The sequence below is a fragment of the Cyanistes caeruleus genome, chromosome 2 (assembly GCF_971803275.1).
Source record: "Cyanistes caeruleus chromosome 2, bCyaCae1.hap1.1, whole genome shotgun sequence".
NCBI classification, from domain to species: Eukaryota; Metazoa; Chordata; class Aves; order Passeriformes; family Paridae; genus Cyanistes; species Cyanistes caeruleus.
Genome location: NC_141702.1, coordinates 107958638 through 107974714, shown reverse-complemented (window position 1 = coordinate 107974714; position 16077 = coordinate 107958638). Strand labels below are relative to the sequence as shown.

Genomic DNA, 16077 nt, shown 5'->3' with positions numbered 1-16077 from the left:
CCCCCCCAGGCTGGGTTAAACACCTACTCAGAGTCACAGGGGTGGCTGTGGTTGTGTCTGGCTGGTAAGGACATGGATTGTTTGGGTTCCTGACTTCCACTCAGTTTAGTTTGGGAAAGAACTTAATGGTCATCAAGTCCAGCTGCAAACCTAACATCGACAAGTCCCCTCTGAAACATATTCCTCAGTACCACACAGAGATGTAATCCATTCATGCAGACAAAACTCTGTTCCAGTAAATCCCACAGCACTTCCTTTACCCTCCTCACTGTGATTGCAAGCAGAAGAGGTGATGATGAGACAGCAGACAATTGAGTTAGAGTTGGATCCCAGAGGGCTCCCTTGATCAAGTCATGGAAAATGACGCTTTGAAAAGCAAACTCCACTGTTACCTATAAAAGAGGCAGCAAAAACTCTTAACTCCACAGAGCTGGCTGAAGCTACTGTGGATCTGCCTGATCCGAGCAGCTCTCCAATGAGGAAAAAGTCAGACCTACTCATGATACTCGAGTTATCACATCCTCATTGCTGCAAAGGAGCAGGACAGACCCCATGCACTTTGTTTATCGAGCAGATTTACTCAGCTAATGCACTGAAATCTTTATGTCCAGGTTTTACTACAGCTAAAATGCTATTATGTGAATATGGGTTTCTGTATTGGATTTCAGGACCAACACTTCCATACTGAGTTTTCATCCATTGATTTCAGATGCTTGCACTGAGATTGCCAGGCCTGAATGTTTAGAAGCACTGAATTTTAGTAATTACCTGTAATTTTCAATAAAATCTATCCCAAACATGCCTGAAGCTTCAGTGCCAAGTTGAATACTTCTAATAAATACAGAGTATTTTAAACATGTGCTTTCCTGTTGGTACTGCCTCACTTCCAATATATGCCTCCAGTTGTTTTAAGTTTTACGGATACAAGTCATATGCTGAAAAATCTTGTGAACATTTCACTAAAGCTGCACATTTTAATTAAATAAAATGTGATTGCCAGTCAGTTTAATTTTTTTTTTTTTTTTAAAGAAACAAATAAGACTTCTTTGAGTCTCAAAAATTCAGGCACAGGTCTTGAACTTATCATCATCTATTTTAGAAATTTGTATTTTTTGCCAATGGCATATTTCATTTTGACACGTCCGTCATTTTTCAAATGGATGTGTGCTGCTATCCAAAATCCATTACTTGTGCTATGAATTGAATAACACTCTATTATTTACTTCTGGCATAGTATAATCAGACACATGCATCTTTGTTGGCTTTGTTACTGTTCACTTTCCAAAGAAGGAGCCTGAATACATTAACTTAACATGTTAATGAATTGGTAACAGTAATGGGTGCTTAGAGTATAGATTGCTTTTGTAAAGTGCTACTGTATTGAGAAGTGCCTTGAGGTGTTGTCCAGCGTTTACCAAGCAGTTAAGAAAGCATGATTTATTTTGGACTAGTTTTATTAGGCAGTTATTGATAGCTATATAATGAATGATCTGTATGCAAGGAAAAGCATTCGATTGCTTCTTTCAAACCATTCTTGACATGTAGTGTAGCCAAAATAAACAACCTCCTTTCAGAGACTGCTTAAATCACAGAAGAAATCCCTATCAGCACTCAATGAAGGGTTTTTTTTTTCCCCTCTTAAAGCAATTATTGTTCAAGCATATTAAAAAAAATACTGGGCATTTTTCACTCAAATGTCCATGACTCAAAATTATTCTGTACATGTTGTGAAGGGGGTAACATCTCTTCTTCTTTATTCTTTTCATGTGAGGGTAGCACACTGTAGCAAGATAAAACCCACACAAACACACTCTCTTCATACAAAGGATGCAGTGGTTCAAGCTGCAATGAATCTACATTTTTGTTTCAAGCAGTGGTAATCCTACATCCCATGTTTCCAATGTTCAAAGCCAAAGTAAAACCATGTCTGAGACTGAATTTTAATTAAAAGCTAGCTAGAAAGTGATTTTAATCTCAACAAATGCAAAAAAAGGGAAAAAATAAAACAGGAAAAATAAGCCTATGATATCTGACTACCTGCTCTCACCCCAATAGCTGCTGTCACCAACTAGAAAATTATTAATCACAGATTTATTCAAATTCATATTTTGAACAACATCTAAGCATGTTTGTGAAATGCATCACCAAGAAGCCATCTGTGCATTTTCAATGATACCATTTATATTTCATAAAACCAAGCAGCTGTTTTGCTGTGATTTTTCTGAGCCTTTAAAATTGGATTTCAAGACCCCAAAGCCACAGAGGTTATAGAACATAAACCACAAAGCATCTATTTCTAAGTGTGCCTGGAAGGGTGATGATGAGAAAAACAAGATGCAGAGAGAAATTCTTAGCGCTTACAATCTTGATTAGAATGAAACACAATTGTCAGGATTATTTTGACCCTCCAGTCTAATTGCTCAAATTCTCTTCTTTTACTAGACAGGGTCTGAGACTTAAAGGTGGGAATGCAAACCTGAACTCCTGATAAGGAAAACAATCAGACAATACGTTAAAAGTAATTATTGTGTCTAATTCCATCAGAGTGAAAAACTGAAGTTAATGCTGAGCCCGGATAATATGGGTAAATAATTGGAAGAAGGAGCATTTTAACAGCAGAGTAATGCCTTTCTAAGCATAGATAAATTACATTTACTGGAGAGCAGCTAATATTTATGTTGGAGGCAGAAAGTGAGTGAGTCACAGTTCTTTATCCGAGAATTTGTTCACTGCTTCTGCCTGAACCAAAATAGTTGTGTTGATTGAAATGGTAACACTTACCTCAGTACAGGCAAGCATAACACACACTAAATTAAAGACTATATTCAGTGATTAGCTATTTTTTGCCTAAATATGATACATTCCCCTTTGTTATAGAAAAGAAACTCTCTAATATCTTTGGTGTTGTTGCTTCACAGGACACCACAGGGATGCAGCTTTTTAGAGATTAGATATAGATAGGAAGATTAGGAGGAATAGAGAGGAATTGTATCTTCTGGTAAAAACACAAAGTCATAGAATAATTCCAGTTTTAAGAGAGCTGGAACATCTTTAGCCTAAACTCTTCTTCAAAGCAGGATCAACACTGAGTTCTGAACAGGTTGCTCAGGGCTTTGACCAGCCAGAGCTTGGAAGTCTCCAAGGATGGAGTCACTGTGACCCCTCTGTGCAGCCTCTTGCAGTGTTTGTCCACCTTTGCAGGGCAAATGATCCTGCCCTAACCATATTGATCACCTCTCCATAACTTTCCCCAGTTCATGATGCCTGGCTGACCCCAGATTTGGTGCAGTACTCTAGACAGATTCTAAAGGTTGGTATTTCTGACTATACTCTCCATCAAATGGTCAAAAAATATCTTCTGGCTACAGATTCTACAGCAAAAGTTGCATTGACTTGAGCAAGGGAAAATTTCACTCCAGCTTTTTATAATTTTGGCCCCAATTCTATCTGGATTAGACTGTGCCAGGTGTATGTGGAGGTTATGCCCTTCCCTAAAAAAGGCTAAGGCAGAGACAGCACAGCTGAAAATAGGAAAGCAAGTTGGAGCTCCCCAGGGTTTGGCTCAGGGAACTTTGCCACCAGTTCCACCACTCTCACTGCAATCACAATTTGGCAAGGTATATGACTAACCCTGAAGTGAGAGAATGCTCAGCTGAAATATTTTAGAAGTACTTTGTCATTTCCTAAGCCTCATACAATGCCTAGAATGGGAGCAATACCCAGGGGCTGTACAATAACACTTAAACAATCAGGTTTATTATCTGCTTGTCTTAATTAAATGTCGCTATTTTTTCCCAGAGGAAGAAAGTTTTTTACATTAAACAATTTAGTTTGAAGTAAATGGGCCTCTAAAAGATATATCGTTTACTCTGGTTTGATTTAGTGTGCACAGAAGATTCCTGTTCATGACTATTAATGTGACTTAGCCCAATCAGATACGTTTCATTTGTGTCCTACTTCAAATCTTTAGTTTCTCCCATATGTCAAAAATGTTGGGGCTGCTGAATTATAAAGCCTTGTTGCTATGGCAATTAGTTCCATTACCTAGGTGACAGTACTGGCATAATGTCACCACTAAAGCGAAATAAATCCTGAAATATTTTTAGTGTCTGTTGCAGATGAACCACAGTAAAACCACCACTTATCAATGAGCCAAAATACCCACAGGTGATGGGAAGGGAGGTGAAGCTTGACCACTGACTGTGCTACCTGGAGAAGTGCAGGTAGGCAGCAGACTGGACAAGTGGACCTCCTACACCCAACAACACCACAGGAGAGTGACAAGGAATAACAAAGACACCTCCATAGAGAATAATAATAATAATAATAATAATAAAGGAAAATAATAATAATAAAGAAAAAAAAATAATTCCTTGGTTGGACAACTGCTGAATGAACTATGCCTCTCTACTCCCATCACATTGCCCTTTCCTAGTTCTCTGGGGTAATATGAAGGCATGTGCTGTAGCTGCATGAATTTGCATATTTTAAACCTTTGTATTCTTTATTACACAATATTTAGTCACAATTTGAAATCTCATTCGGGGTTAAACTCTCATTGTATCAGGAACTGTACAAATAAAAGCAGTGCTCGATAGCCTCTGCCCTCCCACAGCTGACAGGCTTGCAGAAGGGTTCAGGTGATGGTGAGGCAAAAAGCAGCTACTGCCATTTTCCTGGTTATCTACAATTTATGAAAGCTTTTATCTTCTAGTTTCTAGTTACACCAATTCAAACAGCCCACAGTACAAGTGAAGCCCACAGGTAGCAAATTTGGCGGTGATTAAAAAGACCATGATGGTAGCATCTGTTATGTTTTGGGTTTTTTCTCCTCCCTTAGCTTTGTCTCAGGTTTCTGGGGCATGCTGAAGTGTGCTGGTTATTGGCTGCACAGTCAGCATCCAATTGCACCTGCTTTGACCAGGGAATCTGCTTAAAACGTGACAGGATTTTTCTCCTTCTTTCTCAGATTAAAGGTCCATGTTTTGGAAACCTGCCAGGAAATCAGTAGTTAGGGGAACACCCATAGCCACATAAAAACAGATGAAGGATTTCATCAATCTTTAAGCATTCAGACAGAACAACAAAAATGTTATTTTCACTATCACATACACAAGGTTCTTCTTCTTCTCACTGCCAGGATAGTGTGTAAGCAGCTAAATACACCTGATCAAAGGATATGCATCAAGCAATAACGAGAATTCTCTTTGCTCCCATAATGAATAAATTTTTAGTTTATTTATTATTTAGAATTATGAGGCTATGCTTAGAGCAAGTAGTCCTCGATCCATAAATCATTGGCACACCATTAATTATCAACACTCACTGCTTGCTGACTTGGTTAGTCGTATAAATCACACAGCACCCTGAGCTGGCAAATGATAGTTGCTAAACATTACATTTGTTCCTTTTGTGCCACTTTTCCCACTTGCTCCTCTGCTGGACTTTGTCAGAAACACTGCATCCCAGTTGCACATCAGCAGCCTCTCTTTGTTTATCCTTTCTCTCCAAGTATTCATTGGTACAAGTCACATTTGCAGCAAGCTTCTGAACTTGCCTACTTCAAGATGTAGCTCATGGTCTCCATGCTCTCTGCCTGTGCAGTTGCCATTGAGAAGCTGAAAAAAACCATAGCAATAATGCCATTGTGGAAGGAAAAAAAAGGGAAGAGCTTCTCTGATGAAGATGCAGACTGACTTCACAGCTGTAGGGGTTGTACTGCCTGTACTCCAAACTGTCAACAAACCACCAGAGGAGTCCTACATGTGGGCACACTTCTGACATGGCCAAAGGTCAAAGTAATTTCTCTCTCACAGGGATTAATATTTCATACTGGTCCTCTTCTGGGAGATTCAAGTAAATGAACACTAATGATGTGCCCTTTACTTGCTCGTCTGTGGACTTCATTAGGGCTGGAGAAGAACCCTGTTTACTACAGAAGCTGCAGAAAACATCTCTTTTACAAACCTGCCCATGCATTATTTCTTGCATGTGATCCCACAGTGACACTCTGCTCTCTGAACATTTATTTCCCTAGTGTTTTTTTACTTTTTTCCCCTGACAACGAAGACAGATGACAGCACCAGAAACCCACATGACTGTGGATCCAGATCTGCAGTTTTGCAGTTCAAGAGGTCACACACAAGGCCAACCCTCTGCATATGTTGAGAGCTTACACAGTTTTGCCTTTCTATGCAATACTGAGGAATAAAAAAGGGATTGTAATTTGCAGATGAGAAAGGTGGAATATTAAAGCTCATTTATGAACAGTCACAGTACCCAGCTGGAGCTTAGCAAACGTAATAGAAGTTTGCTTCATCTACCTGCTCAGTTGACAATTTCCTTACAGACACCCTCCAAATGCCCTGCTGGATTTTGGATGGATTTTGGGCACATTAGTGTTTACACAGGAAGTGACAGGTTCTTGTTCTTGTGCCCCAAGATGTGTGCACAGTATCATTCGATTCATTCTGTGTAAAGTCCCTGTTTTGGATTTATGACAGCCTTCACCAGATTGAATACTGGCAGACAGAGCCAAATGCCCAAGCTGGAGTTTTATACAGTACACAGAGAAGGACTTTGGCTTCCTTATCAATATCTTTCTTCTGTTCCAAGGAAGCATCTTTGGCCTGGGTGCTTTATTATGACACTCAGTTCCAAGAGTGCAACCCTGACACAAACATTGAATAACTGCATATATGACAAATAAAATGAATATCTCAGCAGGTGATAATTGGAAAAAAAAAACCAAACAAGAAACCCCAAACCTTTTGCACTACACAGGAAAGTACACAGGAATATCTCAGGCAAGAATAAGGGAAGAGGTGCTTCCAAGACACCCCAGATTACAACCTTTGTCCTGGTTCCAGTGCTTGGTCCCAGGAGAGCTGAGCAGCCTTCTCTGCCAGCAACTCCAGTCAAATAAGTGCACGTGTGCTCTGTGAGTCAGAAGCTTTCAGGTGAAAATGCTCAGGCTACACCTAAGGATCATTTAACAAATGAATAACACTCAGCTACCTAAGGTGGAACCCACAGGAGCATGTTATGTTGTGCAGCAGTTTACTTTATGAGCTGCAAATTACAACTGATAATATTGTCTAGCTCCTGTCATGAGAAAGACATTGAAATTGCTGACCTTCCACAGAAGATAATCTCAATTCATTCAAAATAGTAACATGCCATAAAAAACAGCACACACCGAGGTGATGCCTGTGTTACAGAAATAAGTATAACCAGTTCTGTACGCTGTAATTTATACATAACAGCCCTAATACACCATCAATACAAAAATTCAGCCTGAATGTGTGAAAATGGGAATGAAGATATTGCCCTGTAATGGGGTAAAGATATTTCTCAATACAAAGCTTTAAAAACATTACTCACTTGCTGTCAGCAATATTAAGATGAGGCAATCTTTTAGCTTGTCCTTGGAGACACTGTAATTTGAACTCAGCAGTTATCATATTAGCACAGGTATCAGCTATCAGAAGCTGTGGGCTACAACATTATAGGCTTACTTTATTTGTTTTAAACTTGTATTAACGTTGGAGAGAGACTCTGGGAAATGTGGTGGTATAAATTTCTTATGAGCTGTTCCCGATGTTCAAAGACACCCAATTAACTAATCCCTGATTTCTTTCATGAGAAAGTCTCAAAAATGGGGATAATGCAAACAGTATGTCATCTAGTATGAATGGAGAGAAAATGTGAAATGTTCACAACACCAACAGAAACATCCTATAAAGCCACACTTCATGTTCCCCTCGGTAACCAGCATCACTCTCAGCTGTATCAGTGTTCAAGCTTCTTCAGAAAACTGCAGCTTGGGTTATTCAGGACATGCACACAGAAACACAAACCCATTGCCCTAAAAAGCACATTCCTGCCAACAGAACTTACATTTTCAGCCATTGCTATTTCATTTCTTACTTAGTTGAGGAAAAGCATTTTTCTTTAGTTGGTAGTCCTACAGGTCAGTTTATGATAAGGAGCTAGAAACACACAGATGTCTTGTTTAGGGTACAAACTAAATCTCACAAAAAATACCATTTTCAACTAGAGACTTAGGATTAAATATTTCTGTTGATAATTACCCAATTCACAGTAAGTGACCAGCTCTGCAATGATCATATTTTTGGTCTGTGCAAGTTGCTTTCCTAAGGACTGAGCTCTGCTGTCAGTGCTGGCAGGTGTTCCAGACATCTAGGGTTTAATTTAGATGTGCTTGCTCCAGAGCTGACCCAGAGGCCCTGTTTTTTCTTGGAGACTGCATCTAAAATTTTACAAAAATTGATTCAGCAGGGCAGAAAAAACCCAGAATGGGATACAGCAGGAAAAGTTCTCTTTTCCCTTCTCCTCCCTACGTTGTTGTCCAGCAATGTGCTTGTAGAAGTAGGACTACTTTTAAAAGGAAGGAAAGGACTTCTTTGCTTGTTTAAGGAAAAAATAACATCCATCTTTCCCTCCCTCTGTTTCTTCCTCTCTTTTTTTGTTTATAACCCTCCTGCATGATATAAATTCTTGTATATTTTCTCATGCTTCCCCACTGCCCTATTGTTGCACCAATTATAAAGGGGTGAAAAAAAGAGACTGTTTTTTCTATTCTAGCCATAATCTTCCACAAATCTCAACCCCTCCTGCTACAAAGATCTGCCTTGGTTTCCAAGCACTTCACTTAATACCATCTGTACACGTCCAAGGACAAAAATTTTTTACTTAAAAATTGTATAGCTCTCAAGTTGCTGAGAGAGTTTGGCTACAGAGGAGATTAGTTTTCTTGCTGAGGAATATCCTATTGTGACAGCCATATTATTCCTGCCTCTTTAGAAAGCAGACAAGCAAGAGGCAATGTATGGATTACCAGCTATGCTTAAAGACAATGAAATGCTCAAAGTATTAATAGATATCTCTAGAAGAGAGCACTGCTGTGCAGTACTCACAAGTGTTGTCACTGATCCTCTCACCTATACCACCTGCAAGGGTTTTTAATAATCTAAAACCCACCTTCAGCAACAGATGATTTTAAAAAAAAATATTTCTGACAACAATCTGCCTTACACCAGCATCTTTTCACAGTACAAGCAGCCTAAGTGACTTGAAGTACAGGCACTGAATTTTGTTTTGGGCATAATGAATTTTCATGAAACTATCTGAAAACACCAGGACTGGCAGAAGGACAACAGGAACCTAAGACCATGCTAATTTTGGAGGGGGTCTTCAAGTTCCAGATGTAGTTTTGGGCTTTCTATACATGCACAAATCATGCATGGAAATATCTGACTTTCTTCTGGGTAAAAGGCAACAATTCTGCTGTTGTTACAAAACAAAAAGTGGAGGCCTGACCAATATTTGGGTTTTGATCTTAAAAGAGGAGTAACACTTCAGTTTAGCTGACCAGTGTCCAGAAAGGCTGTTCTGCTGAGCAGATGGAGGATCCCATCTCACAGAAAAGCTTAAAATCTGTGGAAAGAAGCAAAACCAGGAAGAAGATAGTGGTGGCTGGAATATAAACAACATGAAGGAAAACAAAACAAAAAAAATGTCATCTGAAAAGACAACTCTATTATTTTAATGTCATGTTCACCCTCACTTTGAGGAGTGGAAAATTAGTTTCCAGAGCTTGTGAATGTACATCAGTAAAATCAGAATACTGGTGACACTCCAAGTCCAAATTTTTTATTTTTTTCTTCTCAGTGCAAATATTTGCAATGGACATTTTTGAGCACTCATTTTTCTCCTGTCAGTCTGGGATACTTAAAAATAAAGTATAAAACAAGAAGAAATAATAATAAAAAGCTGTGACTGAGAAGGTCTGGGTAGGTTTTGCTATAATAACTGAGCCTTGCTCATCAAACTGATGCTCTACTATCCAAGCACATCAATACATTAAAAATACCTTGACAGCAGTTCTTTTGTTACAGTATGGATCCATAACATTTCTCCCTTCTCCAGAAATACCCTGCTTAAGTTGTCTGAATGATCTTTAAGCACTTACAAAGAAAAAAGGTCCACTAATACAATTTCACTGTCATTGTTTTCAGAGCTATTGAACTGTAAACCCTGTGTGTGAGGCAACTGATGTGTGAACACCTCATCTGGAAACCTATTTTTAAGGAAAATATTTCAGGAGGCAAATTTAGTTAAAATGTATATAATTAGAACATGAAAGGGCAACTTATTTCATAGAGAGCATGAGATGCCTGATACAATGCTGGCATAAGGTAAACTCAATTTCTTTTCTGTATTTGGTCTTCACAGATGTTAAAACCTATACAGATGTGTTGACAATATTGTATATACTTCATGCAAAAATGGAATTTCTCCTTAAATTATATGAGTGAATTACTCAGCTCTCTCTGCATGAGATGAAAAAAAGAAAAAGAAGACCAAGGCCTGAATACCAAGGTTTTTAGCAAAATTGTGAAGTCCACAAGAATTTCATTTATATAACCTGGATCCGCTGTGATTTTTCAGTGTAATTGAAATCATTCCTTTTTCACTTGCAATGTCAATACTTTGCTGTTCTGCACAAGAAGTTATGAATTATCACAAAGTTCTGAAATCCACTCAGTACACATTTTCAGCAACATAAAGTGGTTTTCCTTGTCATTTATTTTTATTTCAGTTAGTCTATAAAATTCAATATGCTTGATATTAAAGAGGAAGATGGATAAAAGAGTTGATTCACTACATTTGCCACTGGCATAGTGGAAATTACAGAAAAAACTTTACATCAGCATTCTTTGATGTATTAGTTGATCATCAGTATTCAATTATTTAAAAGAGGATTTGTAAATTGTAAGCTAGTAGTAGTGACAAAGATGACAAAGTAATAAAAAAAAAAACCCAAACCTGCCTTCAGAGAGCATAAAATTAAAAGAGAGAAAGAGAATAGAGTCTGAGCTAATAGCTGGAAAAAATCCTGCACACAGAACATCTGGATTAGTCAGCGAACACAACTTGCTTTAGATCATTTGGTTATCTAAATATTTGACAGTATTCAGTCTTGAGTAAATATTCTAAAATTTAAAAATGCATTCAGTAAGAAAGAAAACATCCTAAGAAAGTGATCATTCAGGAAATTGTCAATATTAACAGAGATGGCACTGGGCTGCTCATCGGCCACAGAGTCTTTAGCAGTCAGTGTGAAACCAGAGAGATTTGTCTTATTCCACCCAAACTGTGTCTGCAGGGATGTACTGATAACCTTCAGCAGCACCTTGCCTCAGACACACTGTGCTCCCCAAAGCACTTCTCAATTTCCCTAAGCTGGCCAAAAAACACCCAAGGAACAGAACAAAACCAGTCTGGAATGCCCCTGCTTCCCAGACTGATTCAATTTATCTCCTTTGCTAGATCTTCTTCTTCCTAAATTCCTGCTCCCCCCTGTCAAATGATGGTGAATTTCATAAAAACTCTCTACCTTTAATAAATTAGGCAAGTTGTCATGGGATATGTTATCATCACTATTCACAGAAAAGAGGGGGTTGTGGAAACTCTAGGAAGGATACACGAACCAGTTACATTCAGAAAAGGAAGATGCATGAGGAAAAGACAATCACTACTGACGAAACTTCCTTCACTGGAAGCTGGTTCCTTTTGTGTTTAGCAGCCTCATGAAAATTTCCAGTTTCCCTGGAACACTCCTGTGACTGTCCAAATTCTATAATACCAAGAGGAGGAAGAATGCTACAAACTTCTTATGAAAAAATGCAGAAATGTTTAAAACCAGGCCGTAATCCTATTTTTTCTCTCACATTTTTCTTTAGCATAAATATTTTCTAAAGCAGAATAACAAAATAATGAAAAGAAGGAAAAAAATAAGAATGTTTATCTTCTTTGGGGTTTTAAGAGTTCTGCTTAGAGGGGAAAAAGGTTTTTGACATGCTTTTTAGAGGATGGGGTGGTCTTGGTGTTATTTACTGCGTTAGTTTTAAACATCCCAAGAAACTGGAGAAGTGAGCAAAAAAAATCAAAACAACAAAAAACAGTCAGAACTACCAAATCAGATAGCAAATGTTAAGACAAGCATTATGGTTGTCCATATTGCTTAACAGCAATATGGTCAAATTGCTGTTAAGAATTTGGAATGACCAGATAAAATTCATCATTCTATCAGAGTTCACCTTTTTTTTATCAACCCCCTTAACTACTCCACCTGCAGGCTGTCCAGCAGTGTTTGAGACATAATTTCCCTTAAATAATTGTTCTTTCTCCCACTCACACTGCTCCTCAGGTCTTGCTTTGCTGTGTCAAACAGGGAAAGCATTTTTACTCTCCTATTAAATGTTCTCCAATCCCACAAGCCCTTCTCATCATTTCCATCGTGAATGCGTTTTTAACCAACACTCCTAACAAATCTCACACGACACTCCAGATACTGCTGGTTGGAAAAGCTTCTCCTGCCACATCCTCCAGTCCCATTTGTCATTTTGCCTCTCACTCGGTGTTATTAGTGCATGACAATCCTGTGGCCACCCAAAGGACTCATAACTGATGCACCTGAGCTGCGTTCCAAGCACCACAGACACACATTTGACTCGATCGCTGAGCGACCCGCAGAGCAGGAGGCTCCTTCTCTCATGCAGCAAGGTATCACTGCCTGACGCCTGACAGCAGAACAATACCCAGCACAAGCAGCTTCCAAACAAAGTTACTAATTAGTGCAGATGTTGTGGAGGTAAGAAGCCATCAGAACTTGGCAGGAATAACTTTGTCATTAAGTAATTCGATCTCTGAGTGACAAAATGATTTGTAGATGGCTGTACTGTGTTCTCTGCCTTCCCATCTCACACTCCAGCACTATGAACAGGAGTGTAATTTGGGATATTTTTCCACTCAACTGTGTTTCTTTCTGGTCGCCTATCATCTAGCAAGGATGGGAGTAAGAGGTTTGGATGTCACCTCTGTTCAAACATTGTGAAATGCAGCAGAAATGGAGCTGTTAATGACAGAGAGCACAGAGCAAGGGGGTGTGAAAACATAGCTCAGCTGGAAATCTGGAGACAAGGAGACAAGTCATCAAGAGTGGAGCAGAACCTTATCCTAACCTCATGCTCTTAATAAAGTCTGGTGACATGGCACAAGGCATTTTCAAGTCCTAATCTTTCAGTTTGGCTTGATTGAGAGTGGAAATCAGTGTGTGAGTACACAGTCACTGTGGCAAGGGCAGACTGTATAGAAGACAACAGAGCAGCCAGAGATCAATGTAACAAAACTTTCTAAATGAGAACCTCTCCTGAACCGGGTGACAATATTTCAGGAAAATGTGGAGGCAAGCACAGGAAAGCGTTGTGCAAATGGTGTCTTCCAATGCCTGCAGTTCAAGGACTTCCTATGCATGCAGACACAAGCCACTGCTCCTGCTTCAAAATGAGCTGCAAATATGTCTAAGACATCCCTTTTGATGTGAGCATCGTGCTTGTCATTAAACTCTGTTGCCAAAACTTTTGGGCTGACTGATGAGCACAGCTATGCTGGCACTGTGCACACACTGACATGAGACAGAGCATCTCATGTGCAGGGAAGGAAATGTTACAGTCCTGAGCAACAGGTTATTCAGGACAATGACGAGCCAAAGGACACAGTTATGAACAACTCCTACCACAACTGAAAGGGACAAATAAAGTGTTGGTGATACCACTATTCCAAAAGCATTATTTAAAAATCCCAGTTTTCCCCCAAGATGAAATTAAAGGGACATACATCCAATTATGCAACATGCATAATGAGAGATGTTGACATCCACAGCATCTGTCCTAGGGTTTCCACCAACACACTTGCACAACTTCACTGCTGTCATACTCTCGTTAACCCCGAATGGCCATTTCTGCTCTCTTGGTGACTATGATTAATTAGTATGCTTTGAAAAGCAAGCTGCTCTGTGCCAGAAATTTCTAAAGCTGTGCATTAAACACACAGGGACACAGCTAGGCCTCCAGCCTTCAGCTGGATCAGGACTTCTCAAAGGCTCTGACAGCTCTTTTGCCCTACCCATGTGACAGTGTGAGTCCACGTGCCAGCACAGACCCGCCTGTTGCTGCTGCCACTACACAATCCCTGTTTCCTTCTCTAATGGGAAAGGGCTTCCACCATTATGCTATGGCTCATCCAACCACACAGACTCTGGGAATGAACATAGGCATCAACATCAGCAGCCTGACTTTTAGATGTGTTAAAAATGTACAGCTCCAAGAGTTACTATACAAAAAAGGCAGGCTTCTTTCTTTGTGCCTAGCACCTAGGTATCTAAGTATGGATATTTTTGATTAATTACCTGTCAAAACCCCATGGATTTGCAATATTATTCATCCAGCTACATTGTAAGAGATCTCTTTCCTGTCTTTTAAATGTAGATCTAGGCTCAGGTGCATATGTTGATCCCTAAAGAGCCATTTCTGTATCAGATGATTCATTTTCTGCATATGATAAGGTACAATAAAAGCAGTCACCAATAAACCACACCCCCTCACAATTTGCCTTCTGTAATTGCTACATTTACTAGCTTTGCACATGAAAAGCTACTGGTAACTTTTTTCCACCCAGGTGCAGCCTCTGTTCCTCTGCAGGTGCATGTAAAGATTAGCAAAACATTGCTTGTTTTAGGTTTGCTTGGATTCAAATACCACGGAGGAACCCGTCTTCCTGTTCTAATTGATGGTGTGGGACTTCAGACAGAGGAAGAACAAAACCCTTTGTGGTCTGTGTATAGCAGGCACCAAAAAAAAAAATAATTGGCAACAAGCTTAACTGGAGGCTAAAGGTAAACTACAAATGAGTGGAAAATCCAGCGTTGCCCATAATAGTTATTTTTGTCACTATCGGGAATTTTGCCGCGACCGTAATCTCTTACAAATAAAGCCATTTACCAGCAACACATCAAAAAGGCATTATCAGAAAAATCAGCCAGACAGACTACTTCAGCTAGAGCATGCAAGGCTGCCCCTCTTAAAGGCTCAGATTTATGAGGCAGAAACATTGCTCCAGGCGGTTTGCAAGAATAGGTACAGGAGGCGGAGATTCCAGAGAGGAGGGTGTTGTGTTGTGGTTAAAGGTTATAAAACTGCTTTTACACCGTGCTCCTCAATAGCTGTAAAATTAACTTAGATATTTCAAGAAAGGACAAGCACAAAACCGTCAGCTCTGCAGAGACAAGGGGGAAAAAAACGCCCTCTTTTTTTTTTTCTCTTCAGAAAAATTCCTGTCAAAATGGAAAACAGGGGATTTATGTATCAGAAACAAAGTTAAAGTTTCATCTGCAGAGAGTTCAATTTAGAAGCAGACTGTGAGAGAGGAGAAGAGTACAAGGTATAGGAAATTTAACATGCTTCCCAGGCACATGCTGTGACAATATGATTCTCACCTCCTAAAGCCCGTGAATCAAAGGTATTGAAGATTCAAGCATTTTTCTCCTGGCAGTGGGTGGCCTCATCCCAAAATCCAGCTGCCTTTCTGTATGAGACAGTTGAAATCATTTTCACATAGGAGCTGGAGTTATGTCATTATGCATATCATATCAAACATATATGCTCTGTAGAGTTTTCTCATGGTATAATTGCCTCCTTCTCCAAGCTGGGCACATGTCCTATCACAAAAGATCCAAACAGATCTTTAGGCATACCCTCAAAACTCAACGAAGTTATCAGGTGATTATAAACAGCCATTTCCTCTTTCTTTTCACTCTTCCTCACTGACTTTCATCTACTTCAGATTTTTTCAGTGCTGACCTGGAGCTCAGCTCTTTTCAGAAGCAGAAGTGGATGGCTAAGATCAAGAGATCTCACAGTGAGTAAAAAATACTTGATTATTTGACAGTCAGGGCCACAGAGTGACCACACAAGCTGCCAACATGGCTGGGAGCAGCTGTCCATGCCGTCAGCCACCTTGTCCTCAGCACTGACCAAAACAGCCTCAGCAGTGACCAAAACAGGCCCCTTTAGGCAAAAAAATCCTCACAGGCAACATACAAGACCATGGAGCCTCAGAAAAACCTCTCCATTTGAGCCAACGAGTCCCATGATAAAAGATTTGTATCCCTGTCCTCGACACTTCTAGAATCACAGAACTGCTGTGTATGAT

At 39.5% G+C, this 16077-nt stretch overlaps 1 long non-coding RNA gene across 1 annotated transcript; it reads right to left on the bottom strand.

Annotated features, from left to right (window-relative positions):
- Positions 1 to 1728: 1728 nt before the first annotated feature.
- LOC147655100 (uncharacterized) lies at positions 1729 to 6929 on the bottom strand. The gene is made up of 2 exons (XR_015282568.1): positions 6853 to 6929; positions 1729 to 5618 (listed from the first exon to the last, which is right to left on the bottom strand). It is a non-coding gene; the product is annotated as an uncharacterized LOC147655100 (long non-coding RNA).
- Positions 6930 to 16077: the final 9148 nt, after the last annotated feature.